Here is a 9722-nt window from a genome sequence, read left to right on the forward strand (position 1 = left end):
CGGAGGAGAATGAAGATCATTAGCCTCTCCACTAGAGTTCCATCCCCAATAACAGATGCCAATATTCCCATTAGAATGATCATTGACTTGAAGTCAGGATTTCCCTGAAGCTGGAAAGGAGGTATAGAGCAATGGGTGGAGTGCTAGACTTTTAGAGACCTGAATTCAAATGCTGCCTCCTGCTTCCTCTGTGAAATGGGGATAAATTAGATCATGGTATCCCACATCCAGAGATGGAAGGGAGTTTTATGGTTGTCAATTTTGACTTCTTCATTAACAGATGAAGAAAGGAGGGCAGTTACCGGGAACTTGAGACTAGTCTTCTAGCTCCAAGTCCGGTGTGGTCAGGCTTTTCTTTCTGTGCTCAGGTAAGATGTCCTGGGCCCGACGTCCGCCCAACCCTTCCCTAGGCTGACTCAGGATAGTTTGGAGATGCCTTCCCTTCCTCATCCCCGCTTTCCCCCTACCCACTCCAGCCCCTCCTCTCCCGGCTCCCCCTCCTCACAGGATCCAGAGCAAGCCTGGGCAGCGTCCCTGCCAGCTGCGCCCCCGAGGGGAAGCCACACAGGCGAGGGAGGCAGCTGCCAGGGAAAGTCCCTCCCCCAAGCTGGCTGAGAAAGGGAGGCAGGACTGCGGGCGGGGCGGGGCCAGAGTGGAGGCCGGGGCTGGCATTGGCTGAGTGTGTGCCAGGGGGCGGGGACACGTGGAGGTGGGAGGGGGAGCGGAGCAACTGACAAAGACCGCGGCTCCCACAGGTGCTCCAGGATGGGGGGCTGGGAGGGCTGCGGGCAGGTAAGGGGACGCTGCTGCGCATTGTCCTGCGCGCACACACACACACACACACACACACACACACACACACACACACACACACACACACACACACACACACACACACACACACACACACACACACACTCTCTCTCTCTCTCTCCCCAGGGCACAACTTCAAGCTGTGGGAACAATAACAGCTGAAACCCCAGATCTGTCTGGGGTGCAACAATGCCAGACAGAGAAGCTTCCAGTAGGGAGACCAAAGCCAATCAAAAACCAACCCCCCAAACCTTTGGAGGTCATCATCATAACTAGAATTTGTAGAGGGCAAGCACAGTAACCCTAGGAAGGGGATATTACTGTTTATTTGTTTATTGTTATTATTTATTGCCCCATTTTGAAGGTGGGGAAACTGAGCCTGGAGAAATTGTCAACAACCCTATGAAAGTAAATGTTGTAATTGTGCACGCACAACTAATCTCAGATTACTGGGTGTGAGGGGAGGGAGGGAGAAAAATGTGAATCTCAAAAGAGTGAATGTTGAAAACTATCTTTACAAGTATTTCAAAAAAATAATAGAGAAACAAGTAGATGTTCTCATTTTGCAGACAAGGAAACTGAGGCTGGAAAGGGTAAATGATATGCCTAGCCTAGGTTACATAGCTAGAAAATGTCTTAGGTGAGATTTGAACTCCTATTTTCCTAACTCTAAGTTCAGTACTCTAGCCAGATGGACAAAAAGAGGTCTAAGATATGTGTAGATGATGTTTGTCCTTCAAGCTTGAAGAAGACCATGACTTCAGGGAGGTGATGCTATGACAAGCACATGCATTGGATTAAAAGAGGGGGTGCTGGGGTGGCTAGGTGGCACAGTGGATAAAACACCAGCCCTGGAGTCAGGAGTACCTGGGCTCAAATCCGGCCTCAGACACTTAATAATGACCTAGCTGTGTGGCCTTGGGCAAGCCACTTAAACTAACTAACTAAATAAATAAATAAAAAGAGGGGGTGCTATGCTAAGTCACCAGCCTCACTTCTCCTCCAATGACCAAGATATGAAACAGGAAGACTGGAGATGGCCCAGGGTTTGAGGCAATCTGAGTTAAGTGACTTGTCCTAAGTCACACAGCTAAGTGGTATCTGAGGTCAAATTTGAACTCAGATCCTCCTGACTCCAGGATTGATGCTCTATTCACTGTGCCACCTAGCTGGTCTCTAGTAGTGGATTTGGTAGGATCAGCATCAGGCTCATCCTAAATGAATGGGAAGAGCACAAGACTTGGAAGTTAGAAGTCCTACTTGGTCATTGCTTGGCGGTGTGCCTCAGTTTCCTCATTCATAAAATGGAAACAATAAAACTTCCAGTTATCTACTTTTGAAGAGTTGTGAGGAAAATACTTTGAATGCTTTAAAACGCTCTAGAAATTTGAGTTACTATGATTATTGCTGACATTTTCCTACTTCTATGCTCCTCTTTCATGATGCCCCATCTCCCTATTCCAGGTCTTTCCTTTTATTCCTTTCTTTTTTGTTGTTTTTATAAAAGAAGATTTTATTTATTTTGAATTTTACAATTTTCCCCCCATTCTTGCTTCCCTCCCCCACCCCCCACAGAAGGCAGTCTGTGAGTCTTTACATTGTTTCCATGGTATACATTGAGCTAAGTTGAATGTGATGAGAGAGAAATCTTTTATTCTTCTTTCTGGGATGCCCTGTCTCCTCACCTCTGCCTCTCCGCTCCCTACAACCCTGGTTAATGTGCTTTCTCTTACAAGAGACCCTTCCTGGTGTATCTCAGGTGTTAATGTAGTTCTTTGGAATGTATTGGCATTTTTTTTTATGTTTTTGCAAGGCAATGGGGTTAAGTGGCTTGCCCAAGACCACACAGCTAGGTAATTATATTAAGTATCCGAGGTCGGATTTGAACTCAGGTACTCCTGACTCCAGGGTGGGTGGTCTATCCACTGTGCCACCTAGCCATCCCTGTCTTGGCATTTTTTTATGGATACTTTGTATTACCTTGAGAGATTCTGATTCTAGAACACTCTAGCAGCCTCTCAAGGTTTCCCCAAGGCATCCTTTGTTGAGCCTTCTAGGAATGGAGCATGTGCTGCTACATTCCTACTACTTGAATCCTCCCCCCAACTCCTGCCACCTCCAGTAGAAGAAAAGCAACTTAAGGGCAGACATTGGCCCTCTTTTTTGTTTGTTTGATCTTGGCTCCAAATCATTTAACAGAGTGCTTGCTGCGTAGTAGGTACTATATAAATAGCTTTAAAAAATTATAATAACTCCTACTTCCCAGGGTTATTTTAAGGACCCAATAAGATAATACTTTGCAGAGTGTCTGGCACACAGTAGGCATTTTAGTTAGAGATAATACTTGTGAAGTTTTTGTTTTTGTTTTTGTTTTAGGTTTTGCAAGGCAAATGGGGTTAAGTGGCTTGCCCAAGGCCACACAGCTAGGTCATTATCAAGTGTCTGAGACTGAATTTGAAGCCAGGTACTCCTGACTCCAGGGCCAGTGCTCTATCCACTGTGCCACCTAGACGCCCACTTGTGAAGTTTTCTGCAAACTTTATAGCACTACATAAAAGTTAGCCACTGTTATTGTTATTAGTAAGCACCTACTATGTGAAATGTGCTAGACATTGGTACACAGATGAAAACAAAATATCCCCTGCTCTGGAGGAACTTACACTGAAGGAAACCTTACACAGAATCATTTTTAAAGGGAGTAAGGACTTATATCAGTGGGGGTGGAGGTGCGGGGGGGGGGGGGCAGAAATGAAAGGGAGAAGCCCAGAAGGGCTTCCTGGAGAAAACAATCCCTGAGTTGTCCTCTGAGCTAGGCATTCTCCAAAGGGAAAAAAGGTGGAGGGAATTCAAAGCCCTAAAACTCGACAAAGGGCAAGCCTAGAGATTCTGGGTGAGACAGTCAATTTTAACCTCCTGGCACTTCTCCATCCTTCCCCTCTCCCTAGCACTTGGCTCCTCCTCATTCCTCCAGTCACCTCCCTCCTACCTCCCCCAAGATTTCTGGGTTTTCTCTAACTAGTGATGAAAACTGATCCCACCTCTGGTGGCTACTCCTTTTCAAATGGGCACCATCAGGTGCTTCTGGAATGTGTTGACCCCACTTATCTGTATCCCCAAGTAGAAGCTAGTTCATCGTCCCCAATCTAGCTCCCTAGCAACCTGTCACCAGCTGTATTTTTGTACTAACTGGCTGGTAGTTAGTAGTAGTAGTAATTGTCCTCATTTCTGAAGACCATGGCATCAGGAAAGTTATATCATAACTTGCAGAGAAGATTGATTAAAGTGAGGAGATATTGTGCAAAGACCACCATTCTCACTCTCCTGTGAGAGCCCAGTGGCCTTATATCATAAGATCAGAATAGCTGGTGATCAAGGGAGACTTTTGACCTTTTAGAGTCTAGTATTTCCCATATCATCAAGGCAAGGGGCAAATAGGTGGCACAGTGGATCGAGCACTGGCCTTGGAGTCAAGAGGACAGGAGTACAAATCCAGCCTCAGACACTCAACTGTCATTAGCTGTGTGACCTTGGGCAAGTCATTTAAGCCTAATTACCTCACATCTAGGGCCATCTCCAGTTGATCTGATCCAAATCTGAACCCTGGACCCATGGCTTTGGAGAACTGAAAATTCCTTTAGAGATCATGTGACTCATTTTACAGCTAGGTCATTTGAGAAAAGTGATAGAAGAATCAGGATTTTAATCTAGAACCATGATTATTTGCACTATACTACCTCCTAGTTCCCTTCATCTTGCATGGTCCAGCTATTTACCTTTCATTCATATAATATTAAACAGATGAGGCTACTGCTACAACTTTATAGAAAGAAAAATCTAGTTTCAAGTCCTGCCTTGATATAGAGATATATATATATATATATGTATGTATATATATACATATATATATACATATATATGTACACACACACACACACACACACACACACATATATATATATATATGAACAAAGTACCTTCAAATATTTCTCAGAGATGATCAATTGCAAAGAAGTTGCCCATTGATGAATGGATATTGTGAATCCTGGAAGTTGCCCATGCAGACTAAATCTAGGGTCTAAATGCTTAATGGTCAAGTGACCCTGGGCAAGTCCCTTCACTTCTGGCTACCTCAGTTCCATCATCTGTAAAACAGTTAAAAATAGCACCTACCTCCCAGGGTTGTTGTGAAGATAAAATGAGATAAACATTATTATTTAGAGTGGGGGTGGGGGTGGAGTTCTGAATCACTAATGGATAACCACAAAGTTTAACTAGCATGAAGTCCAACCAAAGACTGGCACCAGAGTCATTTGGGGATGAGAATTCTTTCTTTCTTCATTTTACTTTGAACTTGACTGAAAGACTGATGGGAGACCAACCTTTCCAGTTGGCTATTGCTGGACCCCAATCAAGGGGATGGAGACCAGAAATGTCATAATCAATTATACATTTAAGCTAGCACATACATTACTCCTTAAGGTTTGCCAAAGTATTTACAGATACCATCTCACTTGGTTCTATCCTTCCACAACTCCATGTGCTATTATTTGTCCCCATTTTACAGATCAAGAAATGGCAGATGAAAGAGTTGACCTGCCCAGGATCACATAGTAACCATATTCCAGTGTAAGAGATAGGATTTTGAAGAAAGCCATTCTTAGTTTTATTCATTCCAAAGTCCTTTTGTCTTCCCTTTTATTTATTTCTCCTCTATTTTCCAAGATTTCCTCTTTTTTGCTTTTTTTTTGGAGGGGAGGGATGAATGAGCTGTTGAGTTTTCTGGGAATTTTTTAAATTGCATATCCAATTCATTTATCCTCTTTCTTGTCTTGTGAATATAAGTTCTCAGAAAGATCATTTTTTTCATTGATGACTGTTAGCTTTACCCCTGACATTTTATTATCTTTCCTTCTCATTCATATTCTCATAAATGGTATCTTCTTTTACCCAATATTTCATGTCTTCGCAACTATACCAATACTGAACTATATAACCCTTTAAATTTCAAAAAGCACTTTCCATACAAGAACCTTGTATTATGAACATTTTACAGATAAGGAAACTGAGGCCCTGAAAGGCCAAGTGACTTCTGTGTGAGCTACCATCTAAACTGAGATCCAAAACCAAGCCTCTCGTTTTCACATCCAGCCCTTTTCCCCCTAATAGCCATGCCGACTCCCGTCTGGATTCTCTTTTCACAGGCTCCAACAGGCCTGGGATCAGATGGTGCCCCCGACAAGCTGCTTTGCTCAGGCCTCCGTCTTTTAAAAAGCTCTTAAATGCAGAAGGGAACTACTTGGTGATTGCTGGCAGATTGGTGGCATGCCAAGGGATGCAGAAACCTCCCAGAGAGACTCCTCCATCCTGGGCCAAGCCCCTGGGGCATCCAGGTTAATACGGGCTCAGTGCTGAAAGGGTGGAGGACTCTGGGCTGCCCAGCCAGTACCACAGCCTCAAGCTGGTGCTGACTGTTATACACCTGTTGGGTCCCCTGACTTACATCTGTTGTAACTAAGCTGTTTGATGTTTTAGGTCTCCATTACCACATGCCTCAGTGTCTTCCCGAGTTGTGCTGTCACTGGCCAGCCCAGGCAAGTCCTAGAGACGCCTCTTTTCCTGTTGTTGGCTGGGGCCTGCTTTTGGATGAGTTGATTTTTGTTTGTTTTTCTGAGACTGGGTCTCCCCATTTCCACCCAGTACAGAAACCACTCATGGGTAGGTAGCCTGTGGAGGTCAGCAAGCAACAGTTGCTTCATTTGTGACATGGGACAATTTGCTCCCTCCTTGGTGGCCCCACATCCCAGGGGCAGGGACCCAACTAGCTTCAGTTCCACTGTAGCTCGGAATCCAGAACTTAGACAACTCACCAGCCTCAGCCTCCCCAGGACTTCCAGAAGGGAGCCACTGGGCCAGGCTTAGTGGGGTGGAGGAAGAGGAGAATCAAGTATTCAACATCTACTGTGCCAAATACTAGGAATACTAAAAAAAAAAAACCCAAAACCCACCAAAATCAGAGATAGGAGAAAGCCATGGTGGTACAATGGAAAGATCCCTAGATTTTTGAATGATGGGTTCAAATTTTTGCTCTGACTCTTTTTTTAGCCAACACAATGGGGTTAAGTGGCTTGTCCAAGGTCCCACAGCTAGCAAGTATTAAATATCTGAAGTTGGATTTGAACTCAGGTCCTCCTAACTCCATTTCATGGTTGAGATAGCTCCACCCAAGGACCAAAGAAGATACTTTCATGAAGTGGTGCTCTATCCACTTTGCCAACTAACTGCCCCTCATGCTCCAACATATATTACCCTGTGACCAGGGTAAGTCACTCAGTCCATGAAGGACTCAATTTCTCATTTGTAAAGTTAGAGTTGGTCTAGATGACTTTGATCTTTTTTTTTAATATATGGTCTGGAAGAGGCAGCATTGGCACAGTGATGACTCGGATTGAGAAAAACTCAATTCTCAATTCTGACTGTTCTTAACCTTGTGGTCATGGAGAGGTCACCTAGACTTCTAAGTTACTTAGTAAGTGGTTTCTTAGAGCCATGGAAATCAGGATACATGGGAATAAGTCAATTCTTTTTGTTGTTGTTGTTTTTGCAAGGCAATGGGGTTAAATGACTTGCCCAAGGTCACACAACTAGATAATTATTAAGTGTCTGATGCCAGATTTGAACTCAGGTTCTCCTGACTTCAGAGCCAATGCTCTATCTACTGCTCCATCCAGTTGCCCCAGAATAAGTCAACCCTAACCCTAACATCCCATGCCAAACAAGTTCAATTGGTTTGAGTTACTCACTTTTGACCATCAGTAGTGAGAATGGAATTATTGCCTTCTTTACATTTTCCCTTAAATTGGAGAGATAAGAATGAGAGACTCAGTTTGTCCCCCAAAGGTGCTGGGGACAGTTGAGACAGTTTCACCCAAGGGCCAAAGAAGATGCCTTCCTGAACTCTCTTAGGTACTTGAAAGAAAGCATTCCAGCAGATTCACATAGAGGTCAATCAGGATCATATGTACAATATTGTCAAGTAAGATGATATTTTCTCTCCATCTCTATACCCTCTTAGAGCTAGAAAATACATTCAGAAATAGAATTTGTCCAGAGAATGCTCCTACCTCCATCAAGGAGGGTAGTCTAGGGATTCTCTAAAAATTCAGCACTGTCCCTTCTCTATTCAGCTAAATTCTACTCTCTTCAGCAGCTCCTGCTGAATACTGATGCCCACTCACTTTCACCTCCTAAATCCAATCTGTTGTCACATCTTGCCTTTCTAGCTTCATAACATCTCTCCAATTTGCCCCACTTCTCTTTGGATAGTGTCCCCATCATATCAGGCCTGGACTATGGCAACAAGCTACTGGTGGATCTCCTTACCTCAAAACTCTCCCCACTCCAATTCAGCCTTCTTTCAGCCACCAAAGGATTTTCCCAAAGCATAAATCTAGCCATGTTACACCCCTAACTCGATAAACTACAGTGGCTCCCTATTGCCCCCAGGAGCAAGTGAAAGATGATCTGTTTGGCCTTCAAAGTCCTTTATAACCTAGTCCCTTTCTATCTTCTCAAACCTTACTCCCTGAGGCATAATCTATGATCCAGTGACACTGGGTTACTGACAGTTGTTCCATGAACAAGACCTGCCATCTCTCTGCTCCTGGCATTTTCTTTAACTATTCCACATTCCTGGAATGCTCATCATGCCCCCAAGAAGAATGTTGACCTCCCTGGCTTCCTTTAAGTTGCAACTAAAAATTCTACCTGTACTGGAAGTCTTCTCCAGCCCCACTTAATTGTAATTCTCTCTGTTCATTATTCCCTAATATCCTGTCTATACTTTGTTTTGCATATGTTTGTTTGCCTGTTGTCTCCCCATTAGATTGTAAGCTCCTTGAGGGCAGAGATTTTTTTTTTTGCCTCTTCCATCCCCAGGGTTTAACACAGTTGCTCAATAAATGTTTATTGATATTAAATGTTTAATAATAGCCAATAATAAATGTTTATTAACTGATACCTACATCTTGAGCTGTAAAGGTAAGCCCCCTTGCAAAAACAGACTTCTAGTCCCTCTCCAAAGGTACCAAAACTATTCATGGATCCTAGCCAACTCAGCTCCTCTCTAGTTCTCTCTTTCCTATCTTCCAGGACCTCTGACCCCTTTTTAAAGATGAGTACAGTAGACAGAATCCCAGGCCTGGAGTCAAGAAGACTCATCTTCCTGAGTTTAAATTTGGCCTTGGTTGCTTAGTGGCTGTGTGACTCTGGATAAGTCACTTGACCATATTTTCCTGTAAATTGAACTGGAGAAGGAAATGGTAAAGCACTCCAGTATCTTTGCCAAGAAAATCCTAAATGAGATCATGAAGAATTGGACATAACCGAAAAAGAGCCCAACAACAACACAGGTTATTAATCTCTAATAATCTAAGGTAATCAAACCAACCCTTAATCACTGACCCTCAAGGAGGTGTGTACAGGTCATGAATCAAGTGCCCAAGTCCTCTCAAACTGAAGGGGGCACATGCAAACTTTCGCAATGGCTTACTTTATAATCTTATCAAGAAAGCTCTCTAAGGAGACTGAGGCCCAAAGAGGTAACTTGCCCAAGGTCCTAGAGAAAGAATTGGAAAAATTTGGATGGCTTCAGCTTCCAGGTCAGTGCCCCTCTTGTTATTCCATATATATGGTTTCCTCAAGGCCAATCTCCCACCAGTACAGAGTGCTGTCCAGGACTATCCATGTGAACCTGCCCTCCTTGACTAAGGGAAATGCCAACTTATGCCATTACCAGCCCCTGGTACCCAAGGCTTACCCTCTCCCATCTGCCATCCTAATACAACTGCCCTGTGTTCAACTTATTCCTTTGGGACCTACTCAATACTTTTTCTAATTTGCTCAAAAATCCA

The 9722-nt window shown here is 43.8% G+C and overlaps 1 long non-coding RNA gene across 1 annotated transcript; it reads left to right on the forward strand.

Annotated features, from left to right (window-relative positions):
• Positions 1-740: 740 nt before the first annotated feature.
• LOC141513077 (uncharacterized) lies at positions 741-1226 on the forward strand. Its single transcript, XR_012475697.1, has 2 exons — positions 741-792; positions 940-1226. It is a non-coding gene; the product is annotated as an uncharacterized LOC141513077 (long non-coding RNA).
• Positions 1227-9722: the final 8496 nt, after the last annotated feature.

Source organism: Macrotis lagotis, chromosome 1 (genome assembly GCF_037893015.1).
Source record: "Macrotis lagotis isolate mMagLag1 chromosome 1, bilby.v1.9.chrom.fasta, whole genome shotgun sequence".
Taxonomy (NCBI): domain Eukaryota; kingdom Metazoa; phylum Chordata; class Mammalia; order Peramelemorphia; family Peramelidae; genus Macrotis; species Macrotis lagotis.